We start from the raw sequence: 19,124 nt of genomic DNA, 5'->3' as shown, positions 1-19,124 counted from the left end.
TTTGGTACACTCTGTGGACGGCGGTATGTTTCAGTCCAAAGAGGAAATTAGGGTTGAGACTCAAATTAGGGTTAGGGTTGGCGAGACTTGGCTTCCCAGGATGGAACCAGGGCGTCTGTAAAGCCAAGCATGTTGAAACAGATTGAGTGGCCCAACAGGATGTGTTCCCTCCTGTCTTTTAGTACACCGTGTGGACTGGGGGATGTTAAATTTCCTCTAGAAAATTTGGGTAAAAACCCCAGTTAGGGTTAGGGTTGGGGAGACTTGGCTTCCGAGGAGGGAACCAGGGTCTTGGGGAAGACTAGCTTGGTGAAACGAACTGAGCAGGTCATCAGAAATGGGTGCCGACCCTCTATAAGTACAACGTGAGGACGGGGCGATGTTTCAGTCAAAACAGGAAATTAGGGTTGAGACTCCAATTAGGGTTAGGGTTGGGGACACTAGGCTTCCCAGGAAGGAACCAGCATCTTGGTAAAGCCTAGATTGGTCAAACAGACTGAGTGAGCCATTGGAGGATAACATACTGCCCATTAGTACAGCTTGTGGACAGGGACATGTTTCAGTCGCAAGAGGAAATTAGGGTTAAGACCCAACTGAGGGTTAGGGGTCAGGAGACTTGGCTTCCCAGAATGGAAACAGGGTGTTGCTGAAGCCAAGCATGGTGAAACAGCCTGAGAGGGCCAAAGGAATGGGATGCCTGCCGTCTTTTAGTACAACCTGTGGATGGGGGTTTGTTACAGTTGCACAAGTAAATTAGGGTTAAGACTCAAGTTAGGGTTAGGGTTCGGGAGACTTGGCTTCCCTGGAGTGAACCAGGGCCTCGGAAAAGCCAAGCATGTAGAAATAGGATAAGTGGGCCTGCAGGATGAGTTGCCTCCTGTCTTTTAGTACACCGCGTGGACGAGGGGATGTTCTATTCCCAAATTAAATTAGGGTAAAAACCCAAGTTAGGGTTAGGGTTGGCGAGACTGGGCTTCCTAGGTAAGAAACGGGTTCTTGGGGAAGCCTAGCTTGGTGAATCAGCCTGAGTGGGACATCCAGATGTCTTCCATGCTGACATTTGGTACACTCTGTGGACGGCGGTATGTTTCAGTCCAAAGAGGAAATTAGGGTTGAGACTCAAATTAGGGTTAGGGTTGGCGAGACTTGGCTTCCCAGGATGGAACCAGGGCGTCTGTAAAGCCAAGCATGTTGAAACAGATTGAGTGGCCCAACAGGATGTGTTCCCTCCTGTCTTTTAGTACACCGTGTGGACTGGGGGATGTTAAATTTCCTCTAGAAAATTTGGGTAAAAACCCCAGTTAGGGTTAGGGTTGGGGAGACTTGGCTTCCGAGGAGGGAACCAGGGTCTTGGGGAAGACTAGCTTGGTGAAACGAACTGAGCAGGTCATCAGAAATGGGTGCCGACCCTCTATAAGTACAACGTGAGGACGGGGCGATGTTTCAGTCAAAACAGGAAATTAGGGTTGAGACTCCAATTAGGGTTAGGGTTGGGGACACTAGGCTTCCCAGGAAGGAACCAGCATCTTGGTAAAGCCTAGATTGGTCAAACAGACTGAGTGAGCCATTGGAGGATAACATACTGCCCATTAGTACAGCTTGTGGACAGGGACATGTTTCAGTCGCAAGAGGAAATTAGGGTTAAGACCCAACTGAGGGTTAGGGGTCAGGAGACTTGGCTTCCCAGAATGGAAACAGGGTGTTGCTGAAGCCAAGCATGGTGAAACAGCCTGAGAGGGCCAAAGGAATGGTATGCCTGCCGTCTTTTAGTACAACCTGTGGATGGGGGTTTGTTACAGTTGCACAAGTAAATTAGGGTTAAGACTCAAGTTAGGGTTAGGGTTCGGGAGACTTGGCTTCCCTGCAGTGAACCAGGGCCTCAGAAAAGCCAAGCATGTAGAAATAGGATAAGTGGGCCTGCAGGATGAGTTGCCTCCTGTCTTTTAGTACACCGCGTGGACGAGGGGATGTTCTATTCCCAAATTAAATTAGGGTAAAAACCCAAGTTAGGGTTAGGGTTGGGGAGACTGGGCTTCCTAGGTAAGAAACGGGTTCTTGGGGAAGCCTAGCTTGGTGAATCAGCCTGAGTGGGACATCCAGATGTCTTCCATGCTGACATTTGGTACACTCTGTGGACGGCGGTATGTTTCAGTCCAAAGAGGAAATTAGGGTTGAGACTCAAATTAGGGTTAGGGTTGGCGAGACTTGGCTTCCCAGGATGGAACCAGGGCGTCTGTAAAGCCAAGCATGTTGAAACAGATTGAGTGGCCCAACAGGATGTGTTCCCTCCTGTCTTTTAGTACACCGTGTGGACTGGGGGATGTTAAATTTCCTCTAGAAAATTTGGGTAAAAACCCCAGTTAGGGTTAGGGTTGGGGAGACTTGGCTTCCGAGGAGGGAACCAGGGTCTTGGGGAAGACTAGCTTGGTGAAACGAACTGAGCAGGTCATCAGAAATGGGTGCCGACCCTCTATAAGTACAACGTGAGGACGGGGCGATGTTTCAGTCAAAACAGGAAATTAGGGTTGAGACTCCAATTAGGGTTAGGGTTGGGGACACTAGGCTTCCCAGGAAGGAACCAGCATCTTGGTAAAGCCTAGATTGGTCAAACAGACTGAGTGAGCCATTGGAGGATAACATACTGCCCATTAGTACAGCTTGTGGACAGGGACATGTTTCAGTCGCAAGAGGAAATTAGGGTTAAGACCCAACTGAGGGTTAGGGGTCAGGAGACTTGGCTTCCCAGAATGGAAACAGGGTGTTGCTGAAGCCAAGCATGGTGAAACAGCCTGAGAGGGCCAAAGGAATGGTATGCCTGCCGTCTTTTAGTACAACCTGTGGATGGGGGTTTGTTACAGTTGCACAAGTAAATTAGGGTTAAGACTCAAGTTAGGGTTAGGGTTCGGGAGACTTGGCTTCCCTGCAGTGAACCAGGGCCTCGGAAAAGCCAAGCATGTAGAAATAGGATAAGTGGGCCTGCAGGATGAGTTGCCTCCTTTCTTTTAGTACACCGCGTGGACGAGGGGATGTTCTATTCCCAAATTAAATTAGGGTAAAAACCCAAGTTAGGGTTAGGGTTGGGGAGACTGGGCTTCCTAGGTAAGAAACGGGTTCTTGGGGAAGCCTAGCTTGGTGAATCAGCCTGAGTGGGACATCCAGATGTCTTCCATGCTGACATTTGGTACACTCTGTGGACGGCGGTATGTTTCAGTCCAAAGAGGAAATTAGGGTTGAGACTCAAATTAGGGTTAGGGTTGGCGAGACTTGGCTTCCCAGGATGGAACCAGGGCGTCTGTAAAGCCAAGCATGTTGAAACAGATTGAGTGGCCCAACAGGATGTGTTCCCTCCTGTCTTTTAGTACACCGTGTGGACTGGGGGATGTTAAATTTCCTCTAGAAAATTTGGGTAAAAACCCCAGTTAGGGTTAGGGTTGGGGAGACTTGGCTTCCGAGGAGGGAACCAGGGTCTTGGGGAAGACTAGCTTGGTGAAACGAACTGAGCAGGTCATCAGAAATGGGTGCCGACCCTCTATAAGTACGACGTGAGGACGGGGCGATGTTTCAGTCAAAACAGGAAATTAGGGTTGAGACTCCAATTAGGGTTAGGGTTGGGGACACTAGGCTTCCCAGGAAGGAACCAGCATCTTGGTAAAGCCTAGATTGGTCAAACAGACTGAGTGAGCCATTGGAGGATAACATACTGCCCATTAGTACAGCTTGTGGACAGGGACATGTTTCAGTCGCAAGAGGAAATTAGGGTTAAGACCCAACTGAGGGTTAGGGGTCAGGAGACTTGGCTTCCCAGAATGGAAACAGGGTGTTGCTGAAGCCAAGCATGGTGAAACAGCCTGAGAGGGCCAAAGGAATGGTATGCCTGCCGTCTTTTAGTACAACCTGTGGATGGGGGTTTGTTACAGTTGCACAAGTAAATTAGGGTTAAGACTCAAGTTAGGGTTAGGGTTCGGGAGACTTGGCTTCCCTGGAGTGAACCAGGGCCTCGGAAAAGCCAAGCATGTAGAAATAGGATAAGTGGGCCTGCAGGATGAGTTGCCTCCTGTCTTTTAGTACACCGCGTGGACGAGGGGATGTTCTATTCCCAAATTAAATTAGGGTAAAAACCCAAGTTAGGCTTAGGGTTGGCGAGACTGGGCTTCCTAGGTAAGAAACGGGTTCTTGGGGAAGCCTAGCTTGGTGAATCAGCCTGAGTGGGACATCCAGATGTCTTCCATGCTGACATTTGGTACACTCTGTGGACGGCGGTATGTTTCAGTCCAAAGAGGAAATTAGGGTTGAGACTCAAATTAGGGTTAGGGTTGGCGAGACTTGGCTTCCCAGGATGGAACCAGGGCGTCTGTAAAGCCAAGCATGTTGAAACAGATTGAGTGGCCCAACAGGATGTGTTCCCTCCTGTCTTTTAGTACACCGTGTGGACTGGGGGATGTTAAATTTCCTCTAGAAAATTTGGGTAAAAACCCCAGTTAGGGTTAGGGTTGGGGAGACTTGGCTTCCGAGGAGGGAACCAGGGTCTTGGGGAAGACTAGCTTGGTGAAACGAACTGAGCAGGTCATCAGAAATGGGTGCCGACCCTCTATAAGTACAACGTGAGGACGGGGCGATGTTTCAGTCAAAACAGGAAATTAGGGTTGAGACTCCAATTAGGGTTAGGGTTGGGGACACTAGGCTTCCCAGGAAGGAACCAGCATCTTGGTAAAGCCTAGATTGGTCAAACAGACTGAGTGAGCCATTGGAGGATAACATACTGCCCATTAGTACAGCTTGTGGACAGGGACATGTTTCAGTCGCAAGAGGAAATTAGGGTTAAGACCCAACTGAGGGTTAGGGGTCAGGAGACTTGGCTTCCCAGAATGGAAACAGGGTGTTGCTGAAGCCAAGCATGGTGAAACAGCCTGAGAGGGCCAAAGGAATGGTATGCCTGCCGTCTTTTAGTACAACCTGTGGATGGGGGTTTGTTACAGTTGCACAAGTAAATTAGGGTTAAGACTCAAGTTAGGGTTAGGGTTCGGGAGACTTGGCTTCCCTGGAGTGAACCAGGGCCTCGGAAAAGCCAAGCATGTAGAAATAGGATAAGTGGGCCTGCAGGATGAGTTGCCTCCTGTCTTTTAGTACACCGCGTGGACGAGGGGATGTTCTATTCCCAAATTAAATTAGGGTAAAAACCCAAGTTAGGGTTAGGGTTGGGGAGACTGGGCTTCCTAGGTAAGAAACGGGTTCTTGGGGAAGCCTAGCTTGGTGAATCAGCCTGAGTGGGACATCCAGATGTCTTCCATGCTGACATTTGGTACACTCTGTGGACGGCGGTATGTTTCAGTCCAAAGAGGAAATTAGGGTTGAGACTCAAATTAGGGTTAGGGTTGGCGAGACTTGGCTTCCCAGGATGGAACCAGGGCGTCTGTAAAGCCAAGCATGTTGAAACAGATTGAGTGGCCCAACAGGATGTGTTCCCTCCTGTCTTTTAGTACACCGTGTGGACTGGGGGATGTTAAATTTCCTCTAGAAAATTTGGGTAAAAACCCAAGTTAGGGTTAGGGTTGGGGAGACTTGGCTTCCGAGGAGGGAACCAGGGTCTTGGGGAAGACTAGCTTTGTGAAACGAACTGAGCAGGTCATCAGAAATGGGTGCCGACCCTCTATAAGTACAACGTGAGGACAGGGCGATGTTTCAGTCAAAACAGGAAATTAGGGTTGAGACTCCAATTAGGGTTAGGGTTGGGGACACTAGGCTTCCCAGGAAGGAACCAGCATCTTGGTAAAGCCTAGATTGGTCAAACAGACTGAGTGAGCCATTGGAGGATAACATACTGCCCATTAGTACAGCTTGTGGACAGGGACATGTTTCAGTCCCAAGAGGAAATTAGGGTTAAGACCCAACTGTGGGTTAGGGGTCAGGAGACTTGGCTTCCCAGAATGGAAACAGGGTGTTGCTGAAGCCAAGCATGGTGAAACAGCCTGAGAGGGCCAAAGGAATGGTATGCCTGCCGTCTTTTAGTACAACCTGTGGATGGGGGTTTGTTACAGTTGCACAAGTAAATTAGGGTTAAGACTCAAGTTAGGGTTAGGGTTCGGGAGACTTGGCTTCCCTGGAGTGAACCAGGGCCTCGGAAAAGCCAAGCATGTAGAAATAGGATAAGTGGGCCTGCAGGATGAGTTGCCTCCTTTCTTTTAGTACCCCGCGTGGACGAGGGGATGTTCTATTCCCAAATTAAATTAGGGTAAAAACCCAAGTTAGGGTTAGGGTTGGGGAGACTGGGCTTCCTAGGTAAGAAACGGGTTCTTGGGGAAGCCTAGCTTGGTGAATCAGCCTGAGTGGGACATCCAGATGTCTTCCATGCTGACATTTGGTACACTCTGTGGACGGCGGTATGTTTCAGTCCAAAGAGGAAATTAGGGTTGAGACTCAAATTAGGGTTAGGGTTGGCGAGACTTGGCTTCCCAGGATGGAACCAGGGCGTCTGTAAAGCCAAGCATGTTGAAACAGATTGAGTGGCCCAACAGGATGTGTTCCCTCCTGTCTTTTAGTACACCGTGTGGACTGGGGGATGTTAAATTTCCTCTAGAAAATTTGGGTAAAAACCCCAGTTAGGGTTAGGGTTGGGGAGACTTGGCTTCCGAGGAGGGAACCAGGGTCTTGGGGAAGACTAGCTTGGTGAAACGAACTGAGCAGGTCATCAGAAAGGGGTGCCGACCCTCTATAAGTACAACGTGAGGACGGGGCGTTGTTTCAGTCAAAACAGGAAATTAGGGTTGAGACTCAAATTAGGGTTAGGGTTGGGGACACTAGGCTTCCCAGGAAGGAACCAGCATCTTGGTAAAGCCTAGATTGGTCAAACAGACTGAGTGAGCCATTGGAGGATAACATACTGCCCATTAGTACAGCTTGTGGACAGGGACATGTTTCAGTCGCAAGAGGAAATTAGGGTTAAGACCCAACTGAGGGTTAGGGGTCAGGAGACTTGGCTTCCCAGAATGGAAACAGGGTGTTGCTGAAGCCAAGCATGGTGAAACAGCCTGAGAGGGCCAAAGGAATGGTATGCCTGCCGTCTTTTAGTACAACCTGTGGATGGGGGTTTGTTACAGTTGCACAAGTAAATTAGGGTTAAGACTCAAGTTAGGGTTAGGGTTCGGGAGACTTGGCTTCCCTGCAGTGAACCAGGGCCTCGGAAAAGCCAAGCATGTAGAAATAGGATAAGTGGGCCTGCAGGATGAGTTGCCTCCTGTCTTTTAGTACACCGCGTGGACGAGGGGATGTTCTATTCCCAAATTAAATTAGGGTAAAAACCCAAGTTAGGGTTAGGGTTGGCGAGACTGGGCTTCCTAGGTAAGAAACGGGTTCTTGGGGAAGCCTAGCTTGGTGAATCAGCCTGAGTGGGACATCAAGATGTCTTCCATGCTGACATTTGGTACACTCTGTGGACGGCGGTATGTTTCAGTCCAAAGAGGAAATTAGGGTTGAGACTCAAATTAGGGTTAGGGTTGGCGAGACCTGGCTTCCCAGGATGGAACCAGGGCGTCTGTAAAGCCACGCATGTTGAAACAGATTGAGTGGCCCAACAGGATGTGTTCCCTCCTGTCTTTTAGTACACCGCGTGGACTGGGGGATGTTGACGTTCCTCTAGAAAATTTGGGTAAAAACCCAATTTAGGGTTAGGGTTGGGGAGACTTGGCTTCCGAGGAGGGAACCAGGGTCTTGGGGAAGACTAGCTTGGTGAAACGAACTGAGCAGGTCATCAGAAAGGGGTGCCGACCCTCTATAAGTACAACGTGAGGACGGGGCGTTGTTTCAGTCAAAACAGGAAATTAGGGTTGAGACTCAAATTAGGGTTAGGGTTGGGGACACTAGGCTTCCCAGGAAGGAACCAGCATCTTGGTAAAGCCTAGATTGGTCAAACAGACTGAGTGAGCCATTGGAGGATAACATACTGCCCATTAGTACAGCTTGTGGACAGGGACATGTTTCAGTCCCAAGAGGAAATTAGGGTTAAGACCCAACTGAGGGTTAGGGGTCAGGAGACTTGGCTTCCCAGAATGGAAACAGGGTGTTGCTGAAGCCAAGCATGGTGAAACAGCCTGAGAGGGCCAAAGGAATGGTATGCCTGCCGTCTTTTAGTACAACCTGTGGATGGGGGTTTGTTACAGTTGCACAAGTAAATTAGGGTTAAGACTCAAGTTAGGGTTAGGGTTCGGGAGACTTGGCTTCCCTGCAGTGAACCAGGGCCTCGGAAAAGCCAAGCATGTAGAAATAGGATAAGTGGGCCTGCAGGATGAGTTGCCTCCTGTCTTTTAGTACACCGCGTGGACGAGGGGATGTTCTATTCCCAAATTAAATTAGGGTAAAAACCCAAGTTAGGGTTAGGGTTGGGGAGACTGGGCTTCCTAGGTAAGAAACGGGTTCTTGGGGAAGCCTAGCTTGGTGAATCAGCCTGAGTGGGACATCAAGATGTCTTCCATGCTGACATTTGGTACACTCTGTGGACGGCGGTATGTTTCAGTCCAAAGAGGAAATTAGGGTTGAGACTCAAATTAGGGTTAGGGTTGGCGAGACCTGGCTTCCCAGGATGGAACCAGGGCGTCTGTAAAGCCACGCATGTTGAAACAGATTGAGTGGCCCAACAGGATGTGTTCCCTCCTGTCTTTTAGTACACCGCGTGGACTGGGGGATGTTAAAGTTCCTCTAGAAAATTTGGGTAAAAACCCAAGTTAGGGTTAGGGTTGGGGAGACTTGGCTTCCGAGGAGGGAACCAGGGTCTTGGGGAAGACTAGCTTGGTGAAACGAACTGAGCAGGTCATCAGAAATGGGTGCCGACCCTCTATAAGTACAACGTGAGGACGGGGCGTTGTTTCAGTCAAAACAGGAAATTAGGGTTGAGACTCAAATTAGGGTTAGGTTTGGGGACACTAGGCTTCCCAGGAAGGTACCAGCATCTTGGTAAAGCCTAGATTGGTCAAACAGACTGAGTGAGCCATTGGAGGATAACATACTGCCCATTAGTACAGCTTGTGGACAGGGACATGTTTCAGTCGCAAGAGGAAATTAGGGTTAAGACCCAACTGAGGGTTAGGGGTCAGGAGACTTGGCTTCCCAGAATGGAAACAGGGTGTTGCTGAAGCCAAGCATGGTGAAACAGCCTGAGAGGGCCAAAGGAATGGTATGCCTGCCGTCTTTTAGTACAACCTGTGGATGGGGGTTTGTTACAGTTGCACAAGTAAATTAGGGTTAAGACTCAAGTTAGGGTTAGGGTTCGGGAGACTTGGCTTCCCTGGAGTGAACCAGGGCCTCGGAAAAGCCAAGCATGTAGAAATAGGATAAGTGGGCCTGCAGGATGAGTTGCCTCCTTTCTTTTAGTACACCGCGTGGACGAGGGGATGTTCTATTCCCAAATTAAATTAGGGTAAAAACCCAAGTTAGGGTTAGGGTTGGGGAGACTGGGCTTCCTAGGTAAGAAACGGGTTCTTGGGGAAGCCTAGCTTGGTGAATCAGCCTGAGTGGGACATCCAGATGTCTTCCATGCTGACATTTGGTACACTCTGTGGACGGCGGTATGTTTCAGTCCAAAGAGGAAATTAGGGTTGAGACTCAAATTAGGGTTAGGGTTGGCGAGACTTGGCTTCCCAGGATGGAACCAGGGCGTCTGTAAAGCCAAGCATGTTGAAACAGATTGAGTGGCCCAACAGGATGTGTTCCCTCCTGTCTTTTAGTACACCGTGTGGACTGGGGGATGTTAAATTTCCTCTAGAAAATTTGGGTAAAAACCCCAGTTAGGGTTAGGGTTGGGGAGACTTGGCTTCCGAGGAGGGAACCAGGGTCTTGGGGAAGACTAGCTTGGTGAAACGAACTGAGCAGGTCATCAGAAATGGGTGCCGACCCTCTATAAGTACAACGTGAGGACGGGGCGATGTTTCAGTCAAAACAGGAAATTAGGGTTGAGACTCCAATTAGGGTTAGGGTTGGGGACACTAGGCTTCCCAGGAAGGAACCAGCATCTTGGTAAAGCCTAGATTGGTCAAACAGACTGAGTGAGCCATTGGAGGATAACATACTGCCCATTAGTACAGCATGTGGACAGGGACATGTTTCAGTCGCAAGAGGAAATTAGGGTTAAGACCCAACTGAGGGTTAGGGGTCAGGAGACTTGGCTTCCCAGAATGGAAACAGGGTGTTGCTGAAGCCAAGCATGGTGAAACAGCCTGAGAGGGCCAAAGGAATGGGATGCCTGCCGTCTTTTAGTACAACCTGTGGATGGGGGTTTGTTACAGTTGCACAAGTAAATTAGGGTTAAGACTCAAGTTAGGGTTAGGGTTCGGGAGACTTGGCTTCCCTGCAGTGAACCAGGGCCTCGGAAAAGCCAAGCATGTAGAAATAGGATAAGTGGGCCTGCAGGATGAGTTGCCTCCTGTCTTTTAGTACACCGCGTGGACGAGGGGATGTTCTATTCCCAAATTAAATTAGGGTAAAAACCCAAGTTAGGGTTAGGGTTGGGGAGACTGGGCTTCCTAGGTAAGAAACGGGTTCTTGGGGAAGCCTAGCTTGGTGAATCAGCCTGAGTGGGACATCCAGATGTCTTCCATGCTGACATTTGGTACACTCTGTGGACGGCGGTATGTTTCAGTCCAAAGAGGAAATTAGGGTTGAGACTCAAATTAGGGTTAGGGTTGGCGAGACCTGGCTTCCCAGGATGGAACCAGGGCGTCTGTAAAGCCAAGCATGTTGAAACAGATTGAGTGGCCCAACAGGATGTGTTCCCTCCTGTCTTTTAGTACACCGTGTGGACTGGGGGATGTTAAAGTTCCTCTAGAAAATTTGGGTAAAAACCCCAGTTAGGGTTAGGGTTGGGGAGACTTGGCTTCCGAGGAGGGAACCAGGGTCTTGGGGAAGACTAGCTTGGTGAAACGAACTGAGCAGGTCATCAGAAAGGGGTGCCGACCCTCTATAAGTACAACGTGAGGACGGGGCGTTGTTTCAGTCAAAACAGGAAATTAGGGTTGAGACTCAAATTAGGGTTAGGGTTGGGGACACTAGGCTTCCCAGGAAGGAACCAGCATCTTGGTAAAGCCTAGATTGGTCAAACAGACTGAGTGAGCCATTGGAGGATAACATACTGCCCATTAGTACAGCTTGTGGACAGGGACATGTTTCAGTCGCAAGAGGAAATTAGGGTTAAGACCCAACTGAGGGTTAGGGGTCAGGAGACTTGGCTTCCCAGAATGGAAACAGGGTGTTGCTGAAGCCAAGCATGGTGAAACAGCCTGAGAGGGCCAAAGGAATGGTATGCCTGCCGTCTTTTAGTACAACCTGTGGATGGGGGTTTGTTACAGTTGCACAAGTAAATTAGGGTTAAGACTCAAGTTAGGGTTAGGGTTCGGGAGACTTGGCTTCCCTGGAGTGAACCAGGGCCTCGGAAAAGCCAAGCATGTAGAAATAGGATAAGTGGGCCTGCAGGATGAGTTGCCTCCTGTCTTTTAGTACACCGCGTGGACGAGGGGATGTTCTATTCCCAAATTAAATTAGGGTAAAAACCCAAGTTAGGGTTAGGGTTGGCGAGACTGGGCTTCCTAGGTAAGAAACGGGTTCTTGGGGAAGCCTAGCTTGGTGAATCAGCCTGAGTGGGACATCAAGATGTCTTCCATGCTGACATTTGGTACACTCTGTGGACGGCGGTATGTTTCAGTCCAAAGAGGAAATTAGGGTTGAGACTCAAATTAGGGTTAGGGTTGGCGAGACCTGGCTTCCCAGGATGGAACCAGGGCGTCTGTAAAGCCACGCATGTTGAAACAGATTGAGTGGCCCAACAGGATGTGTTCCCTCCTGTCTTTTAGTACACCGCGTGGACTGGGGGATGTTGACGTTCCTCTAGAAAATTTGGGTAAAAACCCAATTTAGGGTTAGGGTTGGGGAGACTTGGCTTCCGAGGAGGGAACCAGGGTCTTGGGGAAGACTAGCTTGGTGAAACGAACTGAGCAGGTCATCAGAAAGGGGTGCCGACCCTCTATAAGTACAACGTGAGGACGGGGCGTTGTTTCAGTCAAAACAGGAAATTAGGGTTGAGACTCAAATTAGGGTTAGGGTTGGGGACACTAGGCTTCCCAGGAAGGAACCAGCATCTTGGTAAAGCCTAGATTGGTCAAACAGACTGAGTGAGCCATTGGAGGATAACATACTGCCCATTAGTACAGCTTGTGGACAGGGACATGTTTCAGTCCCAAGAGGAAATTAGGGTTAAGACCCAACTGAGGGTTAGGGGTCAGGAGACTTGGCTTCCCAGAATGGAAACAGGGTGTTGCTGAAGCCAAGCATGGTGAAACAGCCTGAGAGGGCCAAAGGAATGGTATGCCTGCCGTCTTTTAGTACAACCTGTGGATGGGGGTTTGTTACAGTTGCACAAGTAAATTAGGGTTAAGACTCAAGTTAGGGTTAGGGTTCGGGAGACTTGGCTTCCCTGCAGTGAACCAGGGCCTCGGAAAAGCCAAGCATGTAGAAATAGGATAAGTGGGCCTGCAGGATGAGTTGCCTCCTGTCTTTTAGTACACCGCGTGGACGAGGGGATGTTCTATTCCCAAATTAAATTAGGGTAAAAACCCAAGTTAGGGTTAGGGTTGGGGAGACTGGGCTTCCTAGGTAAGAAACGGGTTCTTGGGGAAGCCTAGCTTGGTGAATCAGCCTGAGTGGGACATCAAGATGTCTTCCATGCTGACATTTGGTACACTCTGTGGACGGCGGTATGTTTCAGTCCAAAGAGGAAATTAGGGTTGAGACTCAAATTAGGGTTAGGGTTGGCGAGACCTGGCTTCCCAGGATGGAACCAGGGCGTCTGTAAAGCCACGCATGTTGAAACAGATTGAGTGGCCCAACAGGATGTGTTCCCTCCTGTCTTTTAGTACACCGCGTGGACTGGGGGATGTTAAAGTTCCTCTAGAAAATTTGGGTAAAAACCCAAGTTAGGGTTAGGGTTGGGGAGACTTGGCTTCCGAGGAGGGAACCAGGGTCTTGGGGAAGACTAGCTTGGTGAAACGAACTGAGCAGGTCATCAGAAATGGGTGCCGACCCTCTATAAGTACAACGTGAGGACGGGGCGTTGTTTCAGTCAAAACAGGAAATTAGGGTTGAGACTCAAATTAGGGTTAGGTTTGGGGACACTAGGCTTCCCAGGAAGGTACCAGCATCTTGGTAAAGCCTAGATTGGTCAAACAGACTGAGTGAGCCATTGGAGGATAACATACTGCCCATTAGTACAGCTTGTGGACAGGGACATGTTTCAGTCGCAAGAGGAAATTAGGGTTAAGACCCAACTGAGGGTTAGGGGTCAGGAGACTTGGCTTCCCAGAATGGAAACAGGGTGTTGCTGAAGCCAAGCATGGTGAAACAGCCTGAGAGGGCCAAAGGAATGGTATGCCTGCCGTCTTTTAGTACAACCTGTGGATGGGGGTTTGTTACAGTTGCACAAGTAAATTAGGGTTAAGACTCAAGTTAGGGTTAGGGTTCGGGAGACTTGGCTTCCCTGGAGTGAACCAGGGCCTCGGAAAAGCCAAGCATGTAGAAATAGGATAAGTGGGCCTGCAGGATGAGTTGCCTCCTTTCTTTTAGTACACCGCGTGGACGAGGGGATGTTCTATTCCCAAATTAAATTAGGGTAAAAACCCAAGTTAGGGTTAGGGTTGGGGAGACTGGGCTTCCTAGGTAAGAAACGGGTTCTTGGGGAAGCCTAGCTTGGTGAATCAGCCTGAGTGGGACATCCAGATGTCTTCCATGCTGACATTTGGTACACTCTGTGGACGGCGGTATGTTTCAGTCCAAAGAGGAAATTAGGGTTGAGACTCAAATTAGGGTTAGGGTTGGCGAGACTTGGCTTCCCAGGATGGAACCAGGGCGTCTGTAAAGCCAAGCATGTTGAAACAGATTGAGTGGCCCAACAGGATGTGTTCCCTCCTGTCTTTTAGTACACCGTGTGGACTGGGGGATGTTAAATTTCCTCTAGAAAATTTGGGTAAAAACCCCAGTTAGGGTTAGGGTTGGGGAGACTTGGCTTCCGAGGAGGGAACCAGGGTCTTGGGGAAGACTAGCTTGGTGAAACGAACTGAGCAGGTCATCAGAAATGGGTGCCGACCCTCTATAAGTACAACGTGAGGACGGGGCGATGTTTCAGTCAAAACAGGAAATTAGGGTTGAGACTCCAATTAGGGTTAGGGTTGGGGACACTAGGCTTCCCAGGAAGGAACCAGCATCTTGGTAAAGCCTAGATTGGTCAAACAGACTGAGTGAGCCATTGGAGGATAACATACTGCCCATTAGTACAGCATGTGGACAGGGACATGTTTCAGTCGCAAGAGGAAATTAGGGTTAAGACCCAACTGAGGGTTAGGGGTCAGGAGACTTGGCTTCCCAGAATGGAAACAGGGTGTTGCTGAAGCCAAGCATGGTGAAACAGCCTGAGAGGGCCAAAGGAATGGGATGCCTGCCGTCTTTTAGTACAACCTGTGGATGGGGGTTTGTTACAGTTGCACAAGTAAATTAGGGTTAAGACTCAAGTTAGGGTTAGGGTTCGGGAGACTTGGCTTCCCTGCAGTGAACCAGGGCCTCGGAAAAGCCAAGCATGTAGAAATAGGATAAGTGGGCCTGCAGGATGAGTTGCCTCCTGTCTTTTAGTACACCGCGTGGACGAGGGGATGTTCTATTCCCAAATTAAATTAGGGTAAAAACCCAAGTTAGGGTTAGGGTTGGGGAGACTGGGCTTCCTAGGTAAGAAACGGGTTCTTGGGGAAGCCTAGCTTGGTGAATCAGCCTGAGTGGGACATCCAGATGTCTTCCATGCTGACATTTGGTACACTCTGTGGACGGCGGTATGTTTCAGTCCAAAGAGGAAATTAGGGTTGAGACTCAAATTAGGGTTAGGGTTGGCGAGACCTGGCTTCCCAGGATGGAACCAGGGCGTCTGTAAAGCCACGCATGTTGAAACAGATTGAGTGGCCCAACAGGATGTGTTCCCTCCTGTCTTTTAGTACACCGCGTGGACTGGGGGATGTTAAAGTTCCTCTAGAAAATTTGGGTAAAAACCCAAGTTAGGGTTAGGGTTGGGGAGACTTGGCTTCCGAGGAGGGAACCAGGGTCTTGGGGAAGACTAGCTTGGTGAAACGAACTGAGCAGGTCATCAGAAATGGGTGCCGACCCTCTATAAGTACAACGTGAGGACGGGGCGTTGTTTCAGTCAAAACAGGAAATTAGGGTTGAGACTCCAATTAGGGTTAGGGTTGGGGACACTAGGCTTCCCAGGAAGGTACCAGCATCTTGGTAAAGCCTAGATTGGTCAAACAGACTGAGTGAGCCATTGGAGGATAACATACTGCCCATTAGTACAGCTTGTGGACAGGGACATGTTTCAGTCGCAAGAGGAAATTAGGGTTAAGACCCAACTGAGGGTTAGGGGTCAGGAGACTTGGCTTCCCAGAATGGAAACAGGGTGTTGCTGAAGCCAAGCATGGTGAAACAGCCTGAGAGGGCCAAAGGAATGGTATGCCTGCCGTCTTTTAGTACAACCTGTGGATGGGGGTTTGTTACAGTTGCACAAGTAAATTAGGGTTAAGACTCAAGTTAGGGTTAGGGTTCGGGAGACTTGGCTTCCCTGGAGTGAACCAGGGCCTCGGAAAAGCCAAGCATGTAGAAATAGGATAAGTGGGCCTGCAGGATGAGTTGCCTCCTTTCTTTTAGTACACCGCGTGGACGAGGGGATGTTCTATTCCCAAATTAAATTAGGGTAAAAACCCAAGTTAGGGTTAGGGTTGGGGAGACTGGGCTTCCTAGGTAAGAAACGGGTTCTTGGGGAAGCCTAGCTTGGTGAATCAGCCTGAGTGGGACATCCAGATGTCTTCCATGCTGACATTTGGTACACTCTGTGGACGGCGGTATGTTTCAGTCCAAAGAGGAAATTAGGGTTGAGACTCAAATTAGGGTTAGGGTTGGCGAGACTTGGCTTCCCAGGATGGAACCAGGGCGTCTGTAAAGCCAAGCATGTTGAAACAGATTGAGTGGCCCAACAGGATGTGTTCCCTCCTGTCTTTTAGTACACCGTGTGGACTGGGGGATGTTAAATTTCCTCTAGAAAATTTGGGTAAAAACCCCAGTTAGGGTTAGGGTTGGGGAGACTTGGCTTCCGAGGAGGGAACCAGGGTCTTGGGGAAGACTAGCTTGGTGAAACGAACTGAGCAGGTCATCAGAAATGGGTGGCGACCCTCTATAAGTACAACGTGAGGACGGGGCGATGTTTCAGTCAAAACAGGAAATTAGGGTTGAGACTCCAATTAGGGTTAGGGTTGGGGACACTAGGCTTCCCAGGAAGGAACCAGCATCTTGGTAAAGCCTAGATTGGTCAAACAGACTGAGTGAGCCATTGGAGGATAACATACTGCCCATTAGTACAGCTTGTGGACAGGGACATGTTTCAGTCGCAAGAGGAAATTAGGGTTAAGACCCAACTGAGGGTTAGGGGTCAGGAGACTTGGCTTCCCAGAATGGAAACAGGGTGTTGCTGAAGCCAAGCATGGTGAAACAGCCTGAGAGGGCCAAAGGAATGGTATGCCTGCCGTCTTTTAGTACAACCTGTGGATGGGGGTTTGTTACAGTTGCACAAGTAAATTAGGGTTAAGACTCAAGTTAGGGTTAGGGTTCGGGAGACTTGGCTTCCCTGCAGTGAACCAGGGCCTCGGAAAAGCCAAGCATGTAGAAATAGGATAAGTGGGCCTGCAGGATGAGTTGCCTCCTGTCTTTTAGTACACCGCGTGGACGAGGGGATGTTCTATTCCCAAATTAAATTAGGGTAAAAACCCAAGTTAGGGTTAGGGTTGGGGAGACTGGGCTTCCTAGGTAAGAAACGGGTTCTTGGGGAAGCCTAGCTTGGTGAATCAGCCTGAGTGGGACATCCAGATGTCTTCCATGCTGACATTTGGTACACTCTGTGGACAGCGGTATGTTTCAGTCCAAAGAGGAAATTAGGGTTGAGACTCAAATTAGGGTTAGGGTTGGCGAGACTTGGCTTCCCAGGATGGAACCAGGGCGTCTGTAAAGCCAAGCATGTTGAAACAGATTGAGTGGCCCAACAGGATGTGTTCCCTCCTGTCTTTTAGTACACCGTGTGGACTGGGGGATGTTAAATTTCCTCTAGAAAATTTGGGTAAAAACCCCAGTTAGGGTTAGGGTTGGGGAGACTTGGTTTCCGAGGAGGGAACCAGGGTCTTGGGGAAGACTAGCTTGGTGAAACGAACTGAGCAGGTCATCAGAAATGGGTGCCGACCCTCTATAAGTACAACGTGAGGACGGGGCGATGTTTCAGTCAAAACAGGAAATTAGGGTTGAGACTCCAATTAGGGTTAGGGTTGGGGACACTAGGCTTTCCAGGAAGGAACCAGCATCTTGGTAAAGCCTAGATTGGTCAAACAGACTGAGTGAGCCATTGGAGGATAACATACTGCCCATTAGTACAGCTTGTGGACAGGGACATGTTTCAGTCGCAAGAGGAAATTAGGGTTAAGACCCAACTGAGGGTTAGGGGTCAGGAGACTTGGCTTCCCAGAATGGAAACAGGGTGTTGCTGAAGCCAAGCATGGTGAAACAGCCTGAGAGGGCCAAAGGAATGGTATGCCTGCCGTCTTTTAGTACAACCTGTGGATGGGGGTTTGTTACAGTTGCACAAGTAAATTAGGGTTAAGACTCAAGTTAGGGTTAGGGTTCGGAAGACTTGGCTTCCCTGGAGTGAACCAGGGCCTCGGAAAAGCCAAGCATGTAGAAATAGGATAAGTGGGCCTGCAGGATGAGTTGCCTCCTGTCTTTTAGTACACCGCGTGGACGAGGGGATGTTCTATTCCCAAATTAAATTAGGGTAAAAACCCAAGTTAGGGTTAGGGTTGGGGAGACTGGGCTTCCTAGGTAAGAAACGGGTTCTTGGGGAAGCCTAGCTTGGTGAATCAGCCTGAGTGGGACATCCAGATGTCTTCCATGCTGACATTTGGTACACTCTGTGGACGGCGGTATGTTTCAGTCCAAAGAGGAAATTAGGGTTGAGACTCAAATTAGGGTTAGGGTTGGCGAGACTTGGCTTCCCAGGATGGAACCAGGGCGTCTGTAAAGCCAAGCATGTTGAAACAGATTGAGTGGCCCAACAGGATGTGTTCCCTCCTGTCTTTTAGTACACCGTGTGGACTGGGGGATGTTAAATTTCCTCTAGAAAATTTGGGTAAAAACCCCAGTTAGGGTTAGGGTTGGGGAGACTTGGCTTCCGAGGAGGGAACCAGGGTCTTGGGGAAGACTAGCTTGGTGAAACGAACTGAGCAGGTCATCAGAAATGGGTGCCGACCCTCTATAAGTACAACGTGAGGACGGGGCGATGTTTCAGTCAAAACAGGAAATTAGGGTTGAGACTCCAATTAGGGTTAGGGTTGGGGACACTAGGCTTCCCAGGAAGGAACCAGCATCTTGGTAAAGCCTAGATTGGTCAAACAGACTGAGTGAGCCATTGGAGGATAACATACTGCCCATTAGTACAGCTTGTGGACAGGGACATGTTTCAGTCGCAAGAGGAAATTAGGGTTAAGACCCAACTGAGGGTTAGGGGTCAGGAGACTTGGCTTCCCAGAATGGAAACAGGGTGTTGCTGAAGCCAAGCATGGTGAAACAGCCTGAGAGGGCCAAAGGAATGGTATGCCTGCCGTCTTTTAGTACAACCTGTGGATGGGGGTTTGTTACAGTTGCACAAGTAAATTAGGGTTAAGACTCAAGTTAGGGTTAGGGTTCCGGAGACTTGGCTTCCCTGGAGTGAACCAGGGCCTTGGAAAAGCCAAGCATGTAGAAATAGGATAAGTGGGCCTGCAGGATGAGTTGCCTCCTTTCTTTTAGTACACCGCGTGGACGAGGGGATGTTCTATTCCCAAATTAAATTAGGGTAAAAACCCAAGTTAGGGTTAGGGTTGGGGAGACTGGGCTTCCTAGGTAAGAAACGGGTTCTTGGGGAAGCCTAGCTTGGTGAATCAGCCTGAGTGGGACATCAAGATGTCTTCCATGCTGACATTTGGTACACTCTGTGGACGGCGGTATGTTTCAGTCCAAAGAGGAAATTAGGGTTGAGACTC

This window comes from Heloderma suspectum, chromosome 1 (genome assembly GCF_057233095.1).
Source record: "Heloderma suspectum isolate Gila_16-S chromosome 1, 16-S_ref, whole genome shotgun sequence".
NCBI lineage: Eukaryota > Metazoa > Chordata > Lepidosauria > Squamata > Helodermatidae > Heloderma > Heloderma suspectum.
This window is presented reverse-complemented; position numbering follows the sequence as displayed.